The sequence below is a fragment of the Anas platyrhynchos genome, chromosome 1 (genome assembly GCF_047663525.1).
Source record: "Anas platyrhynchos isolate ZD024472 breed Pekin duck chromosome 1, IASCAAS_PekinDuck_T2T, whole genome shotgun sequence".
Classification (NCBI taxonomy): domain Eukaryota; kingdom Metazoa; phylum Chordata; class Aves; order Anseriformes; family Anatidae; genus Anas; species Anas platyrhynchos.
The window spans coordinates 5,815,162-5,842,479 of NC_092587.1; the positions used below are offsets into that span (position 1 = coordinate 5,815,162).

The following is a 27,318-nucleotide window of genomic DNA, read 5'->3' on the forward strand; positions in this document are numbered from 1 at the left end:
CTCGAGGTGCGGCCTCACCAGAGCCGAGTACAGGGGGACGATCACCTCCCTAGCCCTGCTGGTCACAGTGTTTCTGATACAAGCCAGGATGCCGTTGGCCTTCTTGGCCACCTGAGCACACTGCTGGCTCATATTCAGCCGACTGTCCACCATCACTCCCAGGTCCTTCTCTGCCTGGCAGCTCTCCAGCCATTCCTCTCCCAGCCTGTAGCTCTTCTTGGGGTTATTGCGCCCCAGGTGCAGGACCCGGCACTTGGCCTTGTTAAACTTCATACAGTTGACCTCAGCCCATCGGTGCAGCCTATCCAGATCCTCCTGCAGAGCCTTCCTACCCTCAAGCAGATCGACACACGCACCTAGCTTGGTGTCATCTGCAAACTTACTGAGGGTGCACTCAATGCCCTCATCCAGATCATTGATGAAGATGTTAAAGAGGACCGGCCCCAGCACCGAGCCCTGGGGGACGCCACTAGTGACTGGCCTCCAACTGGACTTGGCTCCATTTACCACAACTCTCTGGGCCCGGCTATCCAGCCAGTTTCTAACCCAACGAAGCGTGCGCCAGTCCAAGCCAAGAGCAGCCAGTTTCTTGAGGAGAATGCTGTGGGAAACGGTGTCAAAAGCCTTGCTGAAGTCAAGGTAGACCACATCCACAGCCTTTCCCTCGTCCACCCAGCGCGTCACTTTGTCGTAGAAGGAGATCAGGTTCGTCAAGCAGGATCTGCCTTCCATAAACCCATGCTGACTGGGCCTGATCGCCTGCTTGCCCTTCAAGTGCCGCATGATGACTCCCAAGAGGATCTGCTCCATGAGCTTCCCTGGTACTGAGGTCAAACTGACCGGCCTGTAGTTCCCCGGGTCTGCCCTCCAGCCCTTCTTGTAGATGGGCGTCACGTTTGCTAGCCGCCAGTCAGCTGGGACCTCCCCCGATAGCCAGGACTGCTGATAAATGATGGATAGGGGCTTGGCCAGCTCCTCTGCCAGTTCTCTCAGTACTCTTGGGTGGATCCCATCCGGCCCCATCGACTTGTGCACATCCAAGTGCCGTAGCAGGTCACCAACCAGTTCTTCGTGGATGGTGAGGGCCACATCCAGCTCCCCGTCCCCTTCCACCAGTTCTGGGTACTGGGTATCCAGAGAGCAACCGGTTTTACCACTAAAGACTGAGGCAAAGAAGGCATTGAGCACCTCCGCCTTTTCCTCATCTCTTGTAACTAAGTTTCCCCCCGCATCCAGTAATAGATGGAGATTCTCCTTAGTCCTCCTTTTTGTGTTGATGTATTTATAAAAGCGTTTTTTGTTATCTTTAACGGCAGTAGCCAGCTTGAGCTCCAGATGAGCTTTGGCCTTCCTAATTTTGTCCCTGCACAGCCTCGCTACATCCTTATAGTCCTCCCTAGTGGCCTGCCCAATTTTCCAAAGATTATAAACCCTCTTTTTCCTCCTAAGCTCAAGCCACAATTCTCTGTTGAGCCAGGCTGGTCGTCTTCCCCGGTGGCTCATCTTTGGGCACATGGGGATAGACCGCTCCTGTGCCATTAGGATTTGCCTCTTGAATAGCACCCAGCCTTCCTGAACCCCTCTGCCCTTCAGAACCGCCTCCCATGGGACTCCACCAACCAGTGTCCTGAGCAGCCTAAAGTCAGCCCTCCGAAAGTCCAATACAGTGGTTTTACTGGTTCCCTTCCTGGCCCCGCCAAGAATAGAGAACTCCACCATTTCGTGGTCACTCTGCCCAAGACTGTTCCCGACAATCACATCCTCCACCAGTCCTTCTCTGTTTGTGAAGAGAAGGTCTAGCAGGGCACCACCCCTGGTAGGTTCACTAATCAGCTGCGTCAGGAAGCTATCTTCCACTTTCTCCAGAAACCTCCTAGACTGCTTCCTCTGGGCTGTGTTGTGCTTCCAGGATATGTCAGGGAAGTTGAAGTCCCCCACGAGTACAAGCGCTGACGATTTCGCAACTTCTGTCAGCTGCCTGTAGAACTCCTCATCCGTCTCCTCATCCTGGTTCGGCGGTCTATAGCAGACGCCGACCAGGACACTAGCCTTGTTGTCCCTGCCGATCCTAACCCAAAGGGACTCGATCTTGTCATTCCTAGCCTCGAGTTCTACAACATCGAAAGACTCTCTAATATAGAGAGCCACACCGCCACCCCTTCCATGCTGCCTGTCCCTTCTGAAGAGCCTATAGCCAGGCATCGCAGCACTCCAGTCATGAGACTGGTCCCACCACGTTTCCGTGATGGCAACCAAGTCGTAGCCTGCCCGCTGCACGATGGCTTCCAGCTCCTCCTGTTTGTTACCCATGCTGCGTGCATTGGTGTAGATGCACTTCAGCTGGGCCTTTACCTTATCCTCCGGCCTTGCCACTGCTCCCCCTGGTACAGCCCCAACAGTCCTCGCTCCAGCCCCATCCCCCTTCTTACCTAGTTTAAAGCCCTATCAATGAGCCCCGCCAGCTCCTGGCCCAGGATCCTTTTTCCCCTAAAGGATAGGGACCCGTCTACGGCCACCAGACCAGGTGCTGAGTAAACTGCCCCATGGTCGAAAAACCCAAGATTTCTGCGTAGGCACCAGCCCCGGAGCCACGTGTTTAACAGGTGGGCTTTCGTTGTCCTCTCCGTACCCCTCCCTGTCAACGTAGGGACGGACGAAAAAACTACTTGCACTCCTGCTCCGTCCACTAACCGTCCCAGTCCCCTAAAGTCTCTTTTGATAGCCTTCAGGCTTCTGTTGTCAATGTCATCAGTGCCCGCCTGGATTATCAGGAGCGGATAATAATCAGAGGGGCGCACCAGGTTGGGGAGCTTCCTGGCCACGTCCCTGACCCCGGCCCCAGGGAGGCAGCAGACTTCCCTACGGGTAGGGTCAGGCCGACAAATAGGGCCCTCTGTCCCCCTAAGGACAGAGTCTCCCACGACAATCACCCTTCTTTCTTTCTTGGTGGAGGCAGTTCTGATGCGTGGAGTCGACCTCCTCGCCCTAGGCATCCACCTGGGAACACTTTCTATCTCTTCCTCAGCTACCGGTCTCTCAATCTCCAGGGCCTCAAACCTGTTTTGTAAGGGCACCTGGGAAGGTGGGGCCGGAGGGGGAGGGCATCGCCTGCCACGTCGCACAGGGACCTGTCTCCACTCCTCCTCAGCTCCCAGATCCCCTCCCTCCGCCCGACGGCGACAGGGCAAGGGGTCCACCCCCGTTTGGGGTGTCTCACCCCGGTACCTCTCCTTGATGCCCTGCAGGGAGTTGCTCCAGAAGTCAATCTCCCGCTCACACTCCCTAATGGCCCTCAGCCTCTCCACCTCCTCCTTGAGCTCCGCCACCATGCGGACCAGGTCATCCACCTGCTCACACCTCACACACGCAGCGTCCCTGCCTCCCGTTGATGGCAGCAGCAGGCTCTGACACTCCCTGCATCCGTTGACCTGAACCGCTGCATTCCTTAACAGGCAGTCGGTCTGGGTGTGTACCGACCTCCTGCAGAGCGCTCCGTGCCTGGTGGAGACCATTATCACCTTGCTAACGACTGTCGTTAACAGGTGCTCGTGTGGGAGGGTGTTGCTCTCCGCCCTTCCTGCTCGCCCTGCCTGCTCGCCCTGCCTGCGCGAACTGCCGCGCGAACTGCCGCGCGAACTGCCGCGCGAACTGCCGCGCCACTCCCTGTTTGCCCGTCCTGTTCGCCGCGCTCCTGGTCGCTCGCGCTCCCTAGGGGCTGCTTTTGAACAGCCGGGGAGGGGACGCTGCTGGCTCCGCCTTCGCCTCGTCAGCGTCCCTCACGAGGGCTGCCGGCTCCTGGCGGCTCCCTGAAGTCGGCTCGATGCCGGAAAGTTAGCCCTGCCTGGCCCGATCCCCCGCTCCGCCGCAGAACGCGTCTGCCCCGGAGCCGATCGCCTCGGCAAATGCAATATGTCTAAAAAATTTGCCCTGTGATGAAAGTTTATGAGATCTGGGTTTATTTAGCCTAAATATTTGAAGCAGAAGAGGAATAACATTTTTCCTGCTAATGCAAAGTACACAACAAGGTATCACAGGCTTACACCACAACAAGAAGATTCATATTAGACATTGGAAACAGCAACGCAAAGTATTGGAAAAAGTTAGCAAGGAAAGGGGTAGAGTCTCCACCAGATTAGACAAGTATCTATCATGAAACATGTAAAGTGAAGGTGTTCCCAACACAGAGAAAAGAGATGTCCCACTGACTTTTATGTTTCGTTGTCTCCAGTTCATTAGAGTTTGAGTTTCTATGAAACCTATACTTCATTTATTTTCACAGAAAGCCCATTATGTAGGGAAATAAATGTTATTATTTCATTTATTGAAATGAAATAAATGAAATTAAATGTGTCTTTAACAGAGGCACAAAGAAGCTACGGAGGCCCAGATCCAAAAGGTACTTATGAATATCACTCTTGTTGACTTGCTTATGACCTCCTGTACATCAAAATCAGAAGCAAGAATTTGCAACTGGACTGCATCATTGTCCTGTGCTACATTTCATGTCCCAAGAGGAAAAATAAGCCAATTCATCTATTCTTGACCTAACACACTAACTTACAGGTTAGAAATACCATATATGAAATAATAGATTTATTAAGTACAGTCTGTAAACCAATATGTAGGTCTCCTGGTAACTTTACAGCACATTTCAGCTTTGATCATAATTTAAAAGGCGACACTTACCTCTATCGTGACTGCTTTCCCTTCAAAGACGTGTTTCTCCAGAAAAATGGGGTAAAATGTCTCTGAAGATAACAGTCATCAGGATACTACATTAATGCTATACTGACTCAGCCCTTCATCATTCCAAGGCATATAAATTAAATTCCATGATGGCAGATATGGGATCAGACCTTTCAAGGGAGATATCTGTGTGCTCATTATCATCACTATTACTCCACGTGTCCCAGAAAGTCATCATTGTGGGACAAAGCACAGAAATATGAGACTTGGACAATCAGGCTGATTTTCCTATCATGACCTTGGGCATCTAATTTTCCCTACCTGTGCCTCAATTTCTGCTTTTAGAAAATCAGAATAATGATACTTTGCACAATATATTAAGATCTGCAGATGAAAAACACTGCCTGAGGGACAGTTATTACTGTTGTTATTATCTATGTTTTACTTAGGCAAAATATTTTCCACCTTTAAATGCCAAGAGCTTACATCTTTAAAAAGGTAACACAGTAGAAGTGGGAAACAGAAATCTTTAATTCCCATTCTAGGGAAATAGACACACAAATCAACCATGATAGCTAGATCAGAGATCCAATTTGCAAGTCAGTGACTTGAGCACAGGCTTTTCCAGGTGTTCTCCCTGGACATTAAAGATTCAGTGGCAGTTTTATGAGAGAGGATCTATGCCAATATCCATGGCTAGAATTTTTCCCTTCCTCTCAAATTATGTGGAAAATAGTTTGCTGATAGTTGGCTAGCCTGCCTGACACCCTAAAGGTGACCATATAGCATTAAAGCAGCACAGATTGTACATACCCGTTCATTCTATAAGATAGCAACATTTTTTGCCTTCAATTTTTCCAGGCATTTAGTTGCAGCAGAAGGATAGACAGTACTTGCTGCAAGGTGTCAGGGGTTTGGAAAAGTCCCAGGGGCGAAGTATGCCAATTCTGAAGAGAAGAATTAATCAAATGTTGAAATTGGTTCAACATACTGGGACAAAAATACTCCCTGTTCTGCACTGCACCTTCCTTTCATTATCACTCTCTACAGAGAGACCAAGGGGCAAATCTGGCATAATGTAGTAATTGACAGTTTAACTGCTGTTACTACATTACACTCTAGACAAATCCTTTTCGTTTGGTTCCTCTTAGTTCTCATCATCCCTTTCTTTCTACCTTCCTTGCTTCTGAATTTATTTTTCTCAACATTTTATTCACTGGAACTACTCTTCCTTTGACACACTGTGAGTTTCATTACTATTATCAAGCCACTTCCATCCACCAAAATGACCAGTGATAAAATAGCATCATTGACATTGATGTATCAAGATAACTTTCTCACTTCAACAGATTAATTAAAGATTGTGACATTTAGTTTTCCAGTTCACTGTTTCAGGCTGTTCATATATCTTAACCTATAACAGTTTAAATATTCTATATTTGCCTTGTGTGGAAGGCTACACTTTTCTTTGAATGCTTAGATCTTAGAGGACGTATAAACATAACACTGGATCTTGTCCAGGAACTTCAGATGGTTCTATCTGTGTTCGGAAAATATTTTATGTATGTTCTTACTAGAGGAAAGTGTGAATTGGACTATGTTTTCAATAGCATTTCCTGTGCACATGATCCATCAAAGGTTTTCAGTTTCAACTGCCATAGTAGTCTAAGACTCCTTTACATAATCTCCTTCTACTATCCAAGAATCAATGTCAAGTAGCAACTCCAATGTCAAGAAGAAACTCCAATGGTTTCCTGCATTAGCCAGAGTACTGCCCAGCTTTGCCCTCCCCAATACAAGGCAGACATGGATATACTGGTGTGAGCCCTTAGTCATCATGAAGATGACTAAGTGACTGGATTATCTCTCATATGAGGAGAAAGCTGGGACTGTTCAACCTGGAGGGAGCTAGGCACTTCTCTGTTCTACCCAGTGATAAGTCAATAGGCACAAGCTGAAATATAGGAAATTCAGTTTAAACATAAGTATGTGTTTGTTTGTTTGTTTGTGTTTTTGTTTGTTTGTTTTTTGTTTGTTTACAGTGAATGCCACAGAACACTGGAACAGGCTGCCCGGAGAGTTGTGGTGTCTCCATCCTTACAGATAGTCAGACCCTAAATTAATATGGTCCTGAGCAACTGCTGTAGGTGACAGCAGTTCACCTAGCTTTGAACAGGAAGGTTGGATGAGATAATCAGCAGTCCCTTCCAGCCTCAACCATCCTATGATTCAGTAACTCTGTGAAATGAGATGTTTTAGTGTGGGGAAAAATGGATATACTTTAACTGTCTCCCCTGGGAACCACTGTGCATTACCATATCATACAGGAGTAGTGGAGAAACAAAGACTTACAGGCTCTGAACACGAAAGGAAACTAGTTCCATGAGACCAGTGTCTGAAAGATGCATCCTGAGAAATAGAGTTCAGCCCCTCATTATTGCAGGTCATTGTGATAGCTAATGCCTTTTCTAAGTGTCTTTGTTACAAACTAGATCCAAGCCTACCTATGAAGTCCTGATATTTCCAAGCTGAAAATGGGAACCCACTGGGGACACTTAGAATGATAGGCCAGATTCCCCATCTTCACAAAAATGTCTCTGAAGAAGGATGGCTTCCTATGTACATTCTGGTTGAGGGTGTACAGTGTGAGGAAGATTTCTTTACAGAATACCAGGTCAAACTGAAAAGCACATTAGAATTTGACTGTTTTATTAAAAATAAGTTATAAAAGAAAGAAAGCTGAAAAGCCAACAAAAGGAGCTCTAAGTCTAATAGCCTCTTTCTTCTGATAGATGGAACAAGTGTTCAGGCCAGAGGACAGAAACTGGCATTTCACTGTAAAATGTTATGTGGACATCCAATGTAATTTCTTTCAGGTCCACTAAACAAATAAATAAATAAATAAAATTTGAAATTAGAAAAATAACAGGAAGGGGTAAAGAGATTTAAATGTTGTTAATAAAACAATGCTGCAGTTTAGATGTTCTTTACAAAATTGTGCCCAGTATCTACTGTCTCATGATAAATAGGAGCGGTATCGTGTGACACTTGTGAACAATGGGTGAAATGGATATTAGAAAAATCTCATTTATCTTCTGCTTTATTTCTTGATAGAGGTCCTTGTCACCATGGCTATTATGTGACTAGCCCTAGAAAGGCCACCTCATTAGTTTTCTTTATCAAGATAACAAGGTCTCCTTTAAAGGAGAAGCACTTATATTTTTGATACAAATAGAAAATAGACTATTGTGTGACTGTGTTGCTACCTCTGTTTTCAATGCTTAAATATGTAGGTTATGTCTATAGCTATAATTCAGTTGAAATTAACATTGCTGTGATGAAGAAGGTATCCCTGGAAAAGAAATATAAAAGTGAAATTTAATGTGTGTATGCATATATTTGCCTCTTCCATTTCTTTCATGCATATGACATTTCTAAAATAAACAAATATATACTAAGAAAAAAAAAATAAAAAAAAAAGCAACTTTCTGTAAATTCTGTAAATCTATTTTCCCCTTTGTCTCTTCCACTCACAAATACATCTTCCTCTTGTCTGACAACCACTTTGAAAATTTTCCTCTGTTGCCACCACAGCAACCATGTGAGTGTCAACAAATCAGTAATGATTTAGAATATGTCAAAAGAAATTCAACTTTTTTGTCTCATTTCAAAAATCTTAATGACAAGTAGATAAAGTTGGACAACACCATCTCTATTGGTTTTCTCTGAGTTTTGATGCGTGTTTTTCACAGAATGAAAGAGCTTGCTTCCCTTCTGCAACAGGCAAGGCAGGGGAAGAAAAGCATTATTGCTGCAAGACCTGATAGTGCCAAATAGTTGCATTAGCCATGTATAGCTTTATGCATAATTAAGAATATTTGGGATTTGGGTGGTATATAAGATCAATGATTACAAAATGTTATTTTTTTAATCTGCTCTGAATTATGATATAATAGTAATTAACTCTCAGAATACACTACTAGCTTTAAATAGGTGATTAAATGTACTCTCATTTGATAATTTACTAGAGAAGAGCCTTAGAGGTAAGAGGACACCAAATGGATCTGACAATACTATTAGCTTACTGTATAAATCACAGTGACTCATTTCATTGCATTTTAAATGAAGATAAAATATTAAAATGCAAAGAAGAAAAAAAAAGCAATTACAACATTAAATTTAGTAATTTTAAGACATAAGATCAGAAAATGGAAAGCTAAGACTCTTTTAGTAGTAATGTATATAAAATATATGTTTTCATTGATCCACCTAAGTGATAGATGTTGTATCTGAACCCATTAAAAATACCCTACAGTTATGGGCCAACTACATTTGCTAGACACGTGGAGTCAGAAATTTCTGTTTGTCTTATATTTACAGTTTTGAATATGACCGAATAGTAATGAGAGTTTTGGCCTTTCCTTGAGGTTGTTGCATGACTGACTGCAAGCCTTCTGTGAGTAGTTTGTGTTCCAGAAGCTCTCTGTGAAAGCACCAACAAGAAAGTATAGATTCCGCTTCAAACAACTTGCTAGTACATTGTTTGAGTTAAGAGATGCAGAAAGAGTTCAGCAAAAGATAAAATATATCTTTATGTTGGATGAATGGTCATTGACAGTATGCATCTCTCCCGCTTGAAGAAAACAACCCCTAAATAAATATATATTTAAACTGATTGAATAAACCACCAATGCAGCATTCCTTGATGAGCTACTTTCATCTGGATTGAACTTGTGTTCCTTTAATGTTGGTATTTAGAGGAGTCTCTGTTATCAGTGATTTTCTTTTTGGAATTTCTCAGTGCTTAGGAAATAAAGGTGTCTGAGATAGGAATGGAAAATGAACACTATCTCTTCTTCTCACAGTCTGTTCCTACCTTTCTAATTGTTCAAATTTCTACTTTAGGAGCTCCTTTTATTTTAGAGACCTTGAAAGTTACATTCCTATTCCATTGGAGCACAATCTTTCCACTCCTGAATAAGCTTTGTGTCATAAAGAACTCTATCACATCACTAATATGTGTAACATTGGTTATTATATTGTGTAGGTCAGTAAGTCATTAGTAAAGGATTCATTTGAGCTAAAGAAATCAAAGAAGCACCTGAACTTACAATATTTTTTCTTTCCTAAATGAAATAGTCTACTGGGACTCTGAACACTAGTGTTCAGGCCAACGTCACAACACCAGAGAAAGAAGAGAGATAGTGCAAGTCTGTTGGAACCGTGTCTAAATGGACCAAGCAAAGTTGGGAAAAAAAAGCTGGGAAAATGCAATACGGATGTGGGAAAATAGCCTAAATGTGCATAGAGTACAGCTACATGTTGACAAAGCTAGGAATAGCTCAGCTCCACAGAGTCCCAGTTCTGGGAGTAATCTAGCAAGTTTGGTGGGTGCTCATACTGGGAACCAATCCAATTTGTTGATCTTTCATAAACCAGCCTATAATTAAATATAAATAAATACCATTCTGTTTTTAAAAGACACTTGTTTGAAATATTAATGTGCTTGGAGACAGGGAAAATATTTTAAATGTTGTTACCTAGTGTTGCATATATCGATCACCCCCATTGGTCTGGGCAATGATCACATGGAGATAAACCTGAGAGATAAACCATAGCCACTCATTACATAACAAATCTTTATCTATCTACCTCTCAGAACATTAGATCGATCTGCTCCGAACTTTGGTCTTTTCACAATCATAAGTATTATTGTTTCCCATTCATAGCAACTGCAGAAATAGCAGGGATACTGCTGATAGAAAGACCGTGACCTTACTTATTACACCACCTGTGTACTCTTGAGAACCCTATAATTGAAACATTACATGTTGACTCACCTTTTTCTTATGATGTATTGTAACTTCTCAAGGCTAGAGTATTCAATCGTGGATTTTCAGAGTTGTACCAGTGAAACAGATTTTAAATCTATTCTACTCTGAGAGAAGCTGATCCTCCTCAAGAAACTCTCCATCTTTCCCAGATATTTTATTCCATTAAAACCAGAGTTTTAAATAATTCCTTTCTGTCTTATAGTCCAGCTTATTCTAGAATCACATTTTACTACAAGGTTTTCAATTAGCCATTAGGGAAGGATTCAAAAGTGTAGGTGGGCCATTCTAGAATAACGACACTGCAATCTTTGTTCGAAGGGATTCAAAACTGCCTCAAAGGTCACTCTACCTTTCTTCCAGCACATATAGATACAAACATATCCTCCCACTACTACTGCACTTGCAAATGTTATCCCCTCTGTTTCACTTCTCTCATGCAAAACATCTCATGTAGCAGCTACCTTCATCCCCTCTATGCAAATCTCTCCCCAAAACAGGGAATGAAGAAAGTGTCTAAAAGTGCTCATCTGCCAGTGGACATACACTTGCAGAGATAATCTGTGCCATTTGTGTCCCCAGGAGACACCTCCTCAAAGGAGGCAGTCATCATATGTAGATTGTCCTCCAGAACAGTCACCCAATGATTTAATGTGAATGACAGAGCTGGAACTGTAGCCTAATAAAACCTATTAATCCTGAGGGGTGAAATCAATATGGAGAGCAAATTTGTTTCCAGCCTGACTAACATGCTTGCATATATTTTTGAGTTTTGGCCCTTGTCCTATCAGATGCTTGAAGGATGCCAATAGCCAAAAGACATTTCTCCCAGTTAACTCCATGAATGTTTCCCATTTATTGGGGCTTGCTGTAGCAAGCTGGGAAGTAAAGGTAAAGGAGTATTGAGTATGGCTCATCTATCTCCAACAGCTTCCCACTCTCAGGGGAAATGAGCTCTCTTTGCTAGCAGAAAACTTGGTGATTAATACATTTTCATCCTTACAACATTTTCATCCCTTTCAACAGTAGCCAAAGGGGGGAGGTGTTTTAAGGACAGTTGTTTCTCTAGCTGTAGAAAATGCATTGCCTCTAAACTGATATATAAGATAGTCCCAACGATAACCAAGTGATGTTTTAGAGCTTCTGATCACCCTGGCCTTTTTTTTTTTTCATCACTTTATGCTAGTTAATTACTTGCAAACTCTACTGAAAAGCACATCAACTTCTGTAGGAATAGCTGGGGAAATATGTTATAAGAAATTATGGAGAAAGCTACTTACAGGTTAGAAAACACAGCTGAAATATTCCTAGATTTTGGAAAGCTTGTTCACCTGGTAACTGGAGATCTCATTAAAAAAGAAAAATGAATCATTGAAAATTGAGCATCTGAAAGCACTAGTGTTTCTAGGCTGATGTGATTTTTGTCCTGTCCTCCCTTACACAAAATCTCCCTATTGCAACTATAGCACCTTCTGGTCAGTACTGTTGAAGGTTTCTAGAGAATTTCCAAACACTTTTCAACGAGAGACTAATCAATGAAAAGTGCTGTGGAAGAACTGAACCCAATTCTTAGCTCTAACAACCGCTGAACAGGTAAAAGGGCACAAGTTCTACTTCCTCAAATATACTTAGGTATCTAGCATCTACTAGTTCCACAGTGAGTTATTCAAGAATCTAACTTCAAGGATTGCACTCTAGATCTCTTTATGACAAATGGAATGCTGTTATAGATTTTAAACTCTTTGAAACCTGCTAAGGTTTAAGGATTTATTATTGACAATGACAATTTATTATTGACAATTGACAATTTATTATTGACAATGGTTCTGAGTGACAATGGTTCAATTTCAATAATTTTTTGAAGAACTCATTTATTTTTAAGAGTCAACATGTCCTCCCTTACCTAAAGTTCTTGGCATCATATCCAGCTTCTTTTCTCTTAATAGAAAGCTGTTCCAGAACACTGCCTCCATATTGTAGGTATTTTAAATAATGTCTTCTGAAAGAATGTATGAAAATTATGTTTGGCTTTGGTTACTAGAGAAGTTAACATAAGATACTTAGATTACTATTATAAAAATGTTATTCAAATGTTTTTATTTATGTAAGTCTATACAGAGAGCTTGATCATGAATGGCTTTTGATCTTCAAGTTCTTCTTGACCTCATAATCCTTTGGTTTAAATTCTTAAGGGAAAATAAAAGCTCATTAAATAAATCATGCTCTGTATAGAAATAATTTTTCTTTTTTTTGCATAATTAAAGACTAGTCTTCCTGTTATGCACTGCTTGCTTCTTTCAATGAAACATTTCTTCACATCCAAAAACATATAAAGCCTTGAATCTGAAAGGTCTAAAGTCTGACAATGTGTTAAAATACTTCCACTGGAGTAACTTAAAATAGGATGTACAAATTCCTACTTATTCTTTCAACCAGATTGTAAAAGAATTGCAAAGGGTAAAACCCACCCTACATCTTTTGCTGGTCTATGTATAATTGCCTACTTGGTTTCTACTGAAAATAAATAAATACTAATAAGTCCCAGAAAGTACCAGAGAAATCCGCTCTCTACTGAAGTGACAGCAAAGAATTTCAAATTTTGAAGAATACTCTGCCACCACAGTAGCAAAACCTGACTCAGGAAAAGGAATCTAGCACTGTACCATGGAATTGCAAATGTAGCTCACCCTACCAAATGTGGCTCATTTCATCCTCTAGAGTTTAACCAAGCTACCAAGTAAAGTAAGCAAGTAGCTGTTATTGATGAAGTTAATAGTGCTGGTGTTACTAGTTAATCAGTAGAGAACCCTGTATTTCAGCTAACCTAGTGTTCATTCTTACAGATTATTATACTCAGGAGTATTATGGTCTGCAGTCATCAGCTGATGGTAATTATGGAATCAATATTTTAGATGAAAGAGAGATGGAGATTGAGTGGATTGAGCAAGGTCACTGTGATCCCCAAATGATTTGGGGATTACATTACCCAATTCCCATCTCATCTCCAAAGCATATTTATCTGCATAGTGTATTCTTCCTTTGAAGACACAAGCCACAAACATTACTGTGAAACTTTTCTTTTACTATGGGAGTGTGGTGGTGTACTGCTACCCTCTGCTGGAACAGACATGGACCAAGCAATTTCTCCACTTCCCCCATATTTGTTTTGAAAGAACACTATGAATTGCATCATATTTTCTTGTCAGGTATTTAAAAAATAAGACATGTGAATGTTAATTTAATATCATACTTTAAAAAAAAAAAAAAAAAAAGTGGAAACGGGAGTTTTCTTGTCTGTTTGTAATAAATTTTATTATAAAACTAATAGAATTGTCAAAGGTGAATTTTCCTGGGGTGAGATCAGGGAGTTTTGGTGTTATTGGTTACAGAGTGTAGACATCTGGGAATTCCTTGGTTGCTTCAAATTTTTCAAGTATTGTGAGGGCACTTAAACAAGCTTCAAATTATGACTTTTTTAAACATATCTAAACCCCACCAAAGAGCAGATAACAGCAGAAAGAGACACTAGGCCAGCAAGTATTCTTTCTTTGCATTAGCCAAGTACTTGGTATTACTCACACTATAAAACAGAATTTTCTGCTTTGTTACAGTTGAATCAAAGTATTTTGAGTTATAAAAGCAAACAAATGAAATAAAAAAAAAAACGGACAGTGATAAATCATTTAAAAAAGATAAAGATTTTTGCCTATATGCTTGTTCTAAAGAGGAACAATAAGTTCCATGCTTACAAATCACACTGGGTACCTCCATTTCTTCTTTCCCTGTTTAAATGGACTGCTTTCAGGGAAATTATACTCGTTCTTTTCTAACTACCAGGCTTTTCAAAAATTTTTAAACCCAAAACCAAGAGACTGAAAATATCCAGTCCCCTCTGAAAACTTGGGTTTGTTTTTTATTTTTCCATTATCACTAATGCACAGAATGAGTCCATTTTCTCCGAGATAAAAAAAAAAAAAAAAAAAAAAAAAAAAAAAAAAAAAAAAGAGCTATTAAGATGGAATTCTGACCATATGGGAGTTACAAGAAGGTCTCAGAGCAGGAATATTCTATCATGTTAATTGATTACTGCAATATGTTGCACATGAGGAGATGAGGAGAAGGAAGGAAAAAGAATGTTATAAAGATGTTCCAGCAGGTCTCGTCTTTGAGTAATGCAGATCATTGAGGATTTATTGCCCAAGAATTTACTGCTTTTATTCACATTTGGCTCTGATTTAAGGATCTGATCCAGACTCTACAAGCAAATGGTAGACAAAACCTTGACTGTACTTGAGAGAGTTTCTTTACAAAATGAAGTTAACTATTACAAACAATACTTAGTTTATCCAGGAAAATCAGGTCTTTGCAGCTAGCAGGCTGCGGCTGCTGCATAGCACTGATTTAAATGATAGCATGACATGCACTGTTACACTTTCATGATCATAGCCCAAATAAGACCACCAAAGTTTTCTTAATGACAATATCTGATAACTTGGGTTTGCATTAGATAAGCAGAAATAGAGGACATTAGCATGGGTAATCACCTACTTGTAATGTATTGTTCATATTTATTCTTAATCCAGACAGTGTGCTTTGTTATTTCTGTTCAAAAAATAAAAATAAAATAAATAAAAACCTTCATTCTCTGTATTTGATCTTTAGCTGTACACATCCAAAAATATCAAAATGAATATAACTATAGTGTAAGCAAAGGCAGAACATAAAAATTTGGACAAGAAGTTGTACCACAAGTTAAAAGATGGGTTAAAGTTGAGGCTTGGTATTTCATCATCTTCTCTAATAATTTGGAATTTAAAGCCAGTTTAAATTACTATCATGAGACAGTTTTCAATAAAATCAGGGTGACTGGACTTATTAGCCATCTGTGCCATATAATGAAGCTTAACTGAATTGCTGTGGTCAAAGTACTGAATTAAAGGGAGTCAGGAGGGGGACAAGCGAGGAGAGAAGTATAGCCTCTAAAACCTCTATAAATCTAGCCTCCCTCCTTCCTGCTGCCATCATTAGAATCCTACTCTGCCACTGAATAATCTCAGGTAGGGCTTTAGCATTTGACAAATGAAGGCAATTTGAGGATTTTATACTTGTGGATACATTGTAAGACTTACTGTGTGACTTAAAAGCATTTTTCTTGTAAATCAAATATTACCTTGGAAAATAACAATACTGGGAAATGAAACCAGTGAGGTGCCACTCAAGACTACAGTTCTGCCTTAATCATGTTGCTCTCTGAGAATTTGAAGCTTTTAATCATGCCAGGCTGCCACGTTTTGGGTTAAAATTCATGGGAATTTGCAGATGTTATTTTGACCACTGGAGAGATCACTTACTAGTACAACAGGGACTCTATTGAAGTCATGGAAATTTTTTGCATTATTATTTTTTGAATGGACTACAATGACTGCCATGTTCAGAGCTACCTGAATCTATGCACGACAAAGTTAATGAAAAATAGGTTTAATTTGCAATAATTTTGACTCTTCTTCTGAATTTTGTTTGTGTGCTATGCATTCACTACTGATTCAGAATAAAAACAGCATACTTTGAATGCTGGGTATCTTCATAGTAATAGCCTGTGTCAATTTTTGAATTCATATTCTAACTTTGAATTAATAACTGTATAAATTAATTCTTACATCTATGTTTCTTTCAGTATCTGATCAAGACCAGTGTGATCTTATGATAGGACACAGAACGTTTAACTACTTAGAGTTTCATTCAATGAGTCTATTCTTTAACTTTCAGATGAATTATCAGATAAAGACCTATGAGATAGCAGTCCAAAATATAAATCATCAGAAACTAGTCTTATTTTGTTTTTCTCTTAGGTTTAAGGACAAACCTAAGGCTGGCAACACACATCGAGGATAATTTCTGTCTTCCTTCTCTTCTATTCATGTATGCAGTTGTATAGCATTCAGAAGGTTCGGAAACCTATAAGGCAGATAATATATATAGAAAAACATTATAGATATGAAACCAAACAAGTTTCAAAAATTGTATCTACTAGTTGCTAGTGCACATAAACACTGAGAAGATATGCTTTAATTTTATGACCATGTAAGTCTGATTTTATGGAATACATTGCATGAGAGTCTAAGCTTTTGAATATTCTTTCAGCAGTAACATTCCTCCTGTTGACAAATCTTTTAAACACTTTATGCAAACATCACTTTATGCAAATCAGATTTTCAGAGGTGCCATGTGAGAACACATGCACTAGATCCAAATCCACAAGAATGCCAGGGATAAATGCATGTTGCCAAGTCATGGGCAGATCAGAACAATTTTTAAAAATCAGTCTTCCTAGAATGTAGATTAATTTCTTTAAAACATTACTTCCCAGACAGATTTATTTCTGAGTATCGTGTTTTGAGTTCGTCCTAGTTTGTATTTCTGAATCCAGCACTGTCAGATAGATATTTGAAAAGCCAACTTATTTCCCAGACACTTAAACTAACCTACTCATGGATATACATGGCTTGTAAAAATACTTCCATATACCAATCTTAATGAGATTTTGCTCTACAGCCTTCTAGTTATGGGCAAAACAATCCGATTTTGTGAATCCAGTGTGTATGCTTTTAATCTGAAATAGTCTTGAGCATTTCTGTCTCTCACTTTTGCACCTGAGAAATATTTTTTGTTACAGGAAAAAAAATGCAATAAAAATATTTTAACATTACTTAATTTTCTGAACCTCATGTGGTTTCACTTGTGAGTGAGCAAAGACATCTTACTAAAGTTCCAGTCAAGCAAACAGAGCTTTCCAGAAAAAAAATACCTAAATGTTAACAGCAGTTGCATCCAAAACATACCCCAGTTAATATGGAACAGAGAATATATAAGCTGTTTCTGGTGCCAGCACAATGCCAAACAACAAAGCATATTTTATTTTTCTCTCAAGGTGTTGAAATTGTTAAATTAACCAAATTCAATTAGTTAAGTAAAGTATACAGGACTATATCACCATAATTGTAGTTGCTTAACCTTTAACTGCTATCAATTTTTAGAGCTATAAAGTTGCTTATATATAGCCTGAGAGCTCATCTTCAGACTCCCTAGGTGCGTGTTATAGATGTGCTTACACAACTGCAAGTGCTTCAGCAACTACAGTCAGCTGACACGCATCTTGTCAGCTGACACATATTATATGACCTTCTGCAAGCTTTACTCTTATTCCATTTGCAAACCAGAGCATATAGTCTTAAATCAGCATTGGGATGGTTTAATACATTTTACTTTGCGTTTACAAGAGGTAGGAATGTACTTAGTGTTGCACTCAGTGGAAGTTTATCAAAGAACTGACATTTACAGTGAACAACAACATACGAGCCCCAGACTAGATGACTTCCAGAGGTTCCTCCCATCTCCCATCCTATTCTTTTTTTTTTTTTTTTTTTTTTGAGGGGTGGGGGAGATTATATGAATTATGTGATTTAATGACTGAATTGCATTCAAGATTGCAAATAGTGAACTTTAACATACAAAGAAAGTAACCAGAGAAACTCAGATGAAATAACCAATGTGTTGATGTAATGCCTCTCACACGTAGGAACTCTTATTTGAAAGGAAAGGGATTTCATTTATTAATGAATATTAGTGCGTACAATATTCAATTACTAATTAATAAGGTGCCCACGCCAAAGCATTATATGAAAATATCTGTAGCCTAGGCTCACTAACCAGTTATGTCTCTGAACTGCATGTAGCTCTTAGTGCTGCAAAAGAAAGACTTAAAACTTACCTGAAGCAAAAATAGATTGTTGAAGGAGGTGTGGGAATGGAAATATTATAAGATTCACTGGTATGGTAGAGGCTATAGGGAGGTACATTATAGCCCCAAGCTTTATGGCTTTAAAGGTCCTGATTTGTTATTGGAAAAATTATATTTGACAATAACATGTTGCTTTTTCGTCCCAGACTGTTGGCCTCATCCAGTTCTGAGCAAAAGCTTGACCTTTCCTAAACTATGACAGGTCAACCAAAAGTTGGATTTTCTAGTTATAGAAAGAGTAGCAAGCCTCAAAAAGACAAACCAGGAAACCAAATGATTAAGAGCATTTAGTCTCAGTCCTGTAATACTTGCTTGCCTCACATTTATTCAGAAATACAAATACACATACTTTACAAAGCTAAGCGAAATTAAAATGGTTTAAATTTTGATTTAAGAGTCTAAAACTTCAGAATCACATGGAGAAAACTCACAGTGTGAGTTACAGATTTAATTATTTTTTTTCAAAGAAAACACTCCATCCAGGAAAAGAAAAACAATTTTTGTTGAATGCAATAAGCATGCAGGTCAATTTACAGTAGAGGTGCTGTTCTAAAGAATTTAAGAGCCCTGTATTGTCCAGGGTTGTTTGTTTGTGCATATATATATATATATATATACATGCATATGTGTGTGTGTGTATATATATAATGTAGTAGCTATATAATATATACAACATATATAATTAATTTATAAAATAATGTAAATTTTTAAATTATGTAAATGATGTTCTCATCTAGTTTCTGTTGTGAGTCTGTCAAAAATATGTACTACCCTCAAAAGAAGCTTTTTTTCTTTTTTCTTTTTTATGTGTTTTTATTATATTATATTATATTATATTATATTATATTATATTATATTATATTATATTATATTTTATTTTATTTTATTTTATTTTATTTTATTTTATTTTATTTTATTTTATTTTATTTTATTTTATTTTATTTAGCTCAGTTTAACTTCCATTAAGGTGGTACTGAAGTGCCCATTTGATGATCTGGTTCTTTATAGGCAGATAATGAAGAGGATCTTAGGTGACAGGACATACCAGACAGAGATCATAGAATCATTAAGGCTGGAATAGATCTCCAAGGTCACCTGGTCCAAACGTCCCCCTACCACCAGTATCACCCACTAAACCATTTCCCTAAGCACCACACCCAACCTTTCCTTAAACACCACCAAGGACGGTGACTCCACCACCTCCGTGGGCAACCTGTTACAATGCAAAACCACTCTTTCTGTGAAGAAATTTTTCCTAAATTATTATGAGACAAATGGGAATGGTCAGAATTTAATACACACAAAGTGAACAGCCTCTGGGAGTAGAAAAATGGATCTTTTGGTCCATGTTTTGCTTAATTAATAAAGGAAGAAACAACTCACTGGCATGACACCAAAAGTAACTTACCTTCTCACTTCTTTGTAGCCTTATGTGGGATGAGTAAGAGTTGCCTTCATTACCAACAGATCTTTATATTTTACCTAAATACATACTGTGATGTGTGGGTGTATTTTACGTAAGTGTTTCCCTGACCAAATGCAAATAGAACTTGAGCAGTAATGACAGAAGATGGAAGCAGTAGAATTAACTTAACAGCATTAAATTTGTTACAAAGTCATGATTCCAGATACAAATCAAACTACTAATGTCAAAGGGAATAAGAAGCTTGAGAACTTTAATGTCAACATATCTAATTTCATTTTATGAGCCTTTCAAGACACAGCAGTGCATATCCAGACAAAAAGTAGTAATTTTAAGCCAGTCTAAGAAATATTATAGGCCGATAATTTTGAGGTAAATATTACTTATTCTGTATTTTTTACCCAAGTATTGGTTTTCAAATAAGCTAAATTTCTTTTAGTGCTTATATGGTCTTTTCCTTCCAGATTCAGCCTGCAAAAAGTGGAAACGACTGGTTTAGGCCAATCTCATGCTAACTGTATTTTAAGAAGAAGCAGAGTACTAGAAATGTCCAAAGAAAATCCTTAGTACTTCTACTTTTGTTTTTTACTGTTTTCAGGCTGGATCATTTTATCTCAAATAACAAAGCTCCAAATATTTGTGCAACTGTTCATAGTTTACTTTGTCCACATCCTGGGGCTTCTTATCCCTATCACTTAGCTGAATGTATATTCAAGTAGGATTATGCTCTTGTCCTTAATCAGAAACCCATAGCTTACGACTGGGACAGCCTGAGATACTGCACATCACTATCAAATTCCTTTCTCTTCTGATATGAATTTGGAGAGCAGGTGCAGTGTTACTTTGCATTTAAGTTAACAAAAGAAAAGAATCCATTTTAAATATTGTGTATTCGCTGGACAACAGTTATTTTCAGTGTCATTCCTACCCAAATGCTATTTATTCTCTACATTATGGAGGAAATACTCTTTGATACATATATATATATGTACCCATTGTCTCAGGTTTAATCAGGACTCCAGTTCTCAGGCTCGTTTTCTGCAATGAGGCATCAACCAAGTCACCACAGAGACAGCAACATTACAAATTACTGAGTATATCAATACTTTCTATTCCATGCAGCTTGCACAGGCAAGGCCTGCTTCGTACCTGAATTACAGCTATGGTCCTCAGTAGCTACATATATATCAGTGAATGAAAGAAATAAAACCCAGTCCTATCATTTTACATTGCCTTTTTGAATCTTGCGATATTGGCGGCATGTTAAACTTTTGTTTCCTAAATTTGGAGTAGAACCACTGAGTACTAAATTGCATTTAGAAACTGCTGATTTCATATTGCTCACTTATAAGCATCGTTAGGAGCATGCAAATAGGTTTTTTGAAAATGTTGAGAAAAATTACATGTTACACTTTACATATGCTTTAACAATGTGCTTTATGGAAGTGCTAAGAATCTTTTTCTTGACAATTTTTTTAATGACTATTCTACTTCCTTTTACTGACACACCTATGTGGATAATTTGGTATTTCACTCCCATCTTTGGTGAGTCAGGTGTGTTTTGCTTTAATCTCTCATATTCCAAGCCAATACAGTCTTTGGTGATTACCTTCATCATTCTCTCTCTAATATAGTTCAGTATACAAACTGATTAAAGTGTACAATAAATGAGATAAGAACTGCGTTCTTCTAATCCCAAATTATCACTTCAGACCCCAAACATGTAACTGAAGGATCAAAGGCTGACTTTTTATCATAAATACAATTCAAAAACAAAGAAAACCTGAATTATTTTCAAGTAAATAAAATCAGGCTAAATCATTGTAAATCTATAAACATTCCTCTCACATAATACAGTGTATTACAATTTATTTTGTACTTTTCTTTGTTAGGGCTACAAATAGAAAGATCTCAAGGTGTTAACCAGCTGAACAGGTAAGAGTCAAGTTTTACCTCTTTTTCAAATTATTTATTTTATTTTTCTACTTTATAAAATATATGATTATAATAAAATTATAAGATTATAATTTAATTATTTGATCTTGTTTCCAATTTCTATAATCTTCTTTACTCTGATATTGCTCATTCTTTGCTATGTGTTTTTTCTTCTTTCAGGAAATTGTTGAAGTAGTAATTCCTTTTAGTTATTTCTGCTGTGTTTAATACTTGTTGTTTTCCTTGCTTTAGCTAAAAATCAAATTTATCAATAAAATAATAGCTAACTAACCAAAAGAAAAATAATAGGAAAAAAAAAAATCCTAGATGTATGTGAATTTAAATATTGGGACACAATAAAATTCATGGTAGATCAACAGTGTAAATATCCAAAATGTGTTTTCCAGAGTTTTAAACACACTTTCTGCATTCTCTCTCCTTCACTTAAACATGCACAAATGCATACAATGAGATAATGCACACAACTTTAGTATAGTCGACCTGTGATCACAAGAACTTTGTCAACACAATTTAATCAATAACTGAAATGGAATAGTGGACACCCAAACTGGAGTTAAATTATACTTTTTCTTTCTATTAAAAATATATTTATGTATATGTTTAATTACTGTTTACAAGGAATCAAAAGTTAAAAGATAAATGACAGCTAGTTAAATATTTATTTGAATATCACTTAGTAAATACATAAATCTTTCCTTCTTTTCTTAGATATTCAGCTCTTTTTAACTGAATAACAAGGAGTAGGTAAGTTACAATGATAAATGATGCTTTCCAGTTGCATATTCTATTTATAATCTTTTCATTCATTAGGGTTTTTAATTTGTTTTGGGTTTGTTGGTTTTCATGCTCACATGTATTTTTAAAGAAATAATTTATTACAGTTCATATTTCTTTCTTTTCAAAATTATAATCCAATTACTTTCTCAGTAAACAAGAATACCTCCTTTTCATGTGAAATGAACTACCAGCAAATGTGGTTTCTGATTAGACAAGCTAATTTTGAAGGGACAGATGGAATCAAGCAATGAACTGGATAAAAATAAAAATGGAGCATACCTTGTTAGATAACAAATGGAACAGACTTTGGAGACGATTAATGCAGGAGATACTTAATGCTGAGATATATTGAACAAGCTTTGTCTTATTTATTTGTTGCTATAAATCACAGTTAATTTCCTTAGATAGCATAATGGCACCTTGCTAAAAATATGACATTTCTGTAAATGTATGCCATTGTTTTTTGTTTTCTCCTACTTTGCCTGCAAATCCCAGCACCCATTCTAAGAGTTTGATAGGGAACTGATAACACTTTGTGGCCCAAATTCAGTCACTTTCATATGAGTCCCAAATGTGGCAATATTATTACCCTAGACTCCCAATGAGTGATAACACTGAAGAGGGAACCCCAGAAGCCACTGTGGTTGCACTGAGAAGCTCCACAACTGCTTCCATCAAACACTTAATATAAGAAAAACTCTCACTTCCATAGTCTGAAAGAAAATAAAACGAAGTGTAGACTCCTATGTTGCACAAAAGTCTGAAAAACAATACCATGTTCATCATTACAGAATCACAGACTGGTTGAGGTGGGAAGGGAGCTCTGGAGGTCACCTGGTCCAAGGCCCTTGCTCCAGCAGGGCCACGTAGGGTAGATTGCCCAAGACCATGTCCAGATATCTTTGGGATGGATTAAGTCCATTCCTTTCCACATGTATTTTTGTTCCCTGTATATAAAATCCTCCATGGATGGAGGTCAGCATCAATATTTTATCTCAGACTACATGTATTTATGTACATGTTTGAGCATATGCTTCTTTTGAGAGTCGCATTAGATAACAGTATAACATGCCAATCTCAACTGCAGTCAAACAGGGGTGCAGAAATTTGTCTGCAGCCCTGTGATTTCAACATGCATAGGCACAGGAATCTGTGTCAAATCACCTGATTTGAGGATTATGGCTTCAGTTATTAACTCTTTATTCAGTTATATATTATTATTCAGTTATTAACAGCAGCACAGAACAAAATAAACTCCAGGGAAGTTTTGCCACTTCTATTGCTTAGGAATTGTACCCTGAATATGTATTAGATATGTTTTTGAGTATCGAACTATCAAATCCTGCATATTTTTCCTATATTTTTATGTTTGTTTGCTTTACCAATTATATCTTCATAGCCTATATGCCAAGTGTGCAGCTGTGCATAATTTTACTTCCACTGCTCTGGGAAATCCACACCTAGCTATATTGCTAGAAATTAGTAAAGACAGAATGACTCTATAGAATGTTTTAAAAATCAAGGTAATTCTGACTTCTGGTTCTTTTTTTTCTCTTCATAACTTGATAAGGTCAGATTTCTACATATGTAACTGAGATTAGGAGAGAATAAAACACCAGTTCAGAATCTATAAGCCAAGGAAATTTTCGTATACATATATAAATATCCAGTGTGGGAAACCAGTCTAAAAACATTCAGGACAAATATTGCAGGAAAGTGTTTGGTAATTTCATTCTATGTATAAGCATGATTTCCTAGCATGATTTTTTTTTTCACTGGGTTTCTGAATTTTGCACTGAATTATGTACAGGTTACCAAGCCTCAATTTTCTAGGCTTGATTTTGTTTCAAGTCTTAACACCAAAGCAGCACTTTCTGGGGGTATGTTGGAAAAATTGTATCAGAGCTAAATCAAGTGATCTGGGATATTTTTCTGTATATTGGACTCTAGGATAATTTTCTGTATATTGTTTCTTTGCTGGAAATAGTGAAGTTCTGTTTTTAAGATGTATAAACAATGCTGTTCTTTAATAAAAACTTTCTGAAGTAGCAGACATTTGAGGGGAAAAGTGCTTATTACTCTTATCCTTTTATGTTCTTGAAATGAGTATCTGTGTACATATTTCTAAAAAAGAAAGTTTGTAGTAAAAGTATCCCTGGCCCATATTAATGACTTTCCCCCAGAGAAAACAATCTTTTAAAGTCAAATTTTGGTTAACTCCATAAGTCCAGGGTCAAAATTATCGGTTTTCAGAAATTTAAAAGGTGTGCGATATAATCAAAACAATGTCTTTTTATTCCGAAGTGATGCAATTGGCAATTTAGTTAGGAAGGAAAACTTATATCCCCGTACAGTCTGTCTGATGTTACTTTTTGTTTTATCTGAAGCTAGAGAAATTGTAGAGAAATTGTATGTAAGACCTATTTGTCTTACCTTCAAGAAATAGAAATGCTTTTTTTTTAATTTTTTTTATTTTTTTTTTATCTTTCCTTAGCAATACTTCCTGGGCAATTTTCTAGACTGCTTTCAAAAAATAGAAAAATATTATATGCAACTATTAAGAAACCAGTTTGACATAATTCTTTTTCAGTGTATTGTATAATTTCATTTGGTATCAAACAGCAAAATTTACTGCTGTGAAATAACACTATTTCTTCATCAGCTGCCAGTATACTGGAAAGTCACCAAAGCAAGAAGATGATACACAGTAGTGTAGGAACTGTATTGTCAAGATGCATTTGATTCCTGTTGACTGGGAGCCGAGACGTATTTTGTTTAAACTCATGGCTATGAACTATGTAGAAAAGGCTTCCTTTTCTCTGGAAAGGTAAGGACCTAAGTGGTGAACTTTATCATATGTTTTGTGAACAAATGGCAGAAAGGAGTGAACACAGGCTTTCAGGAGATGACCTAAGCAGAATGGATGTTTAAGGATACAGTCCTCGGTGGTATCTATGGTCCCAATCCAATGTTTACTGTAATTTACTTCAGCATCCTCTTTGTGTGTCTTTGTTGGAATCGTGCAGGAACTGTGACTCTTCCACTTTGTCTTGTGATCTGTGAATGTCTCAGCATCACATGGGAAAACAACACTATAAAAAACTTTAGCATTTCTACAGGGAGGATTATGTCCTCTTGGCACCATTTCAGGTTCTTTTTCTCTTCCATGGAACCAGGTAAAATGGAAATAATTTCATTTTGTCCATGTAGCCATCTTATTTTTTGGTAGTCACGTCCTTCTTTACAATGAGTGACCTCTTTACAATGAGGAGAGTTGTTTTGGAGAGAGACAATGCCATCTCAGTGCCCTCTTTTTAAATTAATCGCATCATCCTGAGTCTGAGGAGCATCTCTCTGCAACTCAATTGCAATAGCATGATGGTGTAATCGTTTATAAATATGAGTAAGCCTGTTCCCCCACTAGAATATTATCCAATCCTAATTTAAGAGTCATCAGAAAAACAACTTTAAAGGATTGCTGATTTTAAAGACATTAATAGAAACATAGAAAATACCACCAGCCAACCATTAGACTTGAAGAAGGGAGGGGAAGGGAATGATGGGTCCTTATCCCTAATAAATATCGTAAATACATTTGCTTTGTACACAAAACAGGGACCTCACCGGACTGCGATCCATGTAGAGGGCCCACATGGTATTACAGTATATGGAATATCACAGAATCACAGAATCACAGAATGGTTGAGGTTGAAAGGGACCTTCAGAGATCATCTAGTCCAACCTCCCTGCTCAAGCAGGGTCACCTAGACCATATTACACAGGATCACATCCAGTTGGGTTTTAAATATCTCCAAAGAAGGAGACTCCACAACCTCTCTGGACAGTCTGTTCCAGTGCTCTGTCACCCAAACCATAAATGTTCTTCCCCATATGGCAAAGAAACTTGTGTGGTTCAATTTATACCAATTACCCCTTGTCCTGTCACTGGCCACCACTGAGAATAGTTTGGCCCCATCCACTTTACATTTATTTATAAATAAAGTATTTATTGACATATTTATAGAGGTTTGTAAGATTGCCTCTCAATCTCCTCTTCTTTAGGTTAAACAGGCCCAACTCGCTTAGTCGTTCCTCATAGAACAGATGCTCCCATCTCTTAATCATCTTTTTGACTCTATGCTGGACCCTCTCTAGAACTTCTATGTCCCTCTTGTACTGGGGAGCCCAGAACTGACCACAATATTCTAGGTGTTGTCTCACTAGTGCTGAGTAGAGGGGGAGGATCACCTCTCTCAACCTGCTGTCCACACTCCTCTTGATGCTGGCTAGGAACATACTTCTCCCATGCTCTCAAAATTTGTATGAACCCAGCCATTCTACATCTATTTGTGCCGTAAACTTCAGCTTTACCCAATGTTTCAATATGGAAAAACTTTAGTGCTATTTCTGAAGGAATAAAAATAATTTCCTTAAATGTGTAGATTGTTCTTATTACAAAAATGCTGCCTTTATTTTTATCATCCAATCATGTGGATGTTGTTTTTTCTTGGTAACTGGTAACTTACTTCTAAGCACTACATATACTAAAACTTTGTTATTGACTTCTAGACACTTCCTCTTATTCACCTCCCTTCAAAGATTATACTGCCAAATCCCTGTTATCTCTCATGTCTGTACCTGGAAATCATCTCTAACTGCTTTCTCTTGCTTTCTAAGGCAAATTGCACCTTAGTACTGATCCAGTCAAACTTCAGAATAGTTTCAGCATCTGAAATCTCCATCTTGTGCCTTTTTGTATCTTCCAGTCATCAAATCCACTGTTTCCAGGTTGCTGTTACTAAAGTTAAAGTTAAGGTCAGGTTGGATGGGGCTTTGAGCAACTTAGC

General features: G+C 38.2%; 1 long non-coding RNA gene across 1 annotated transcript in view; it reads left to right on the plus strand.

The window, feature by feature from the left end:
* LOC140003498 (uncharacterized) overlaps window positions 1-25,284 on the plus strand; it is a 118,833-nt gene extending 93,549 nt beyond the window's left edge. The window contains exons 2-4 of the long non-coding RNA XR_011812292.1: window positions 21,631-21,673; window positions 22,403-22,438; window positions 25,134-25,284. This is a non-coding gene — a long non-coding RNA (uncharacterized lncRNA). The remainder of the gene's footprint in view (window positions 1-21,630; window positions 21,674-22,402; window positions 22,439-25,133) is intronic.
* The last annotated feature ends 2,034 nt before the right edge of the window (window positions 25,285-27,318 follow it).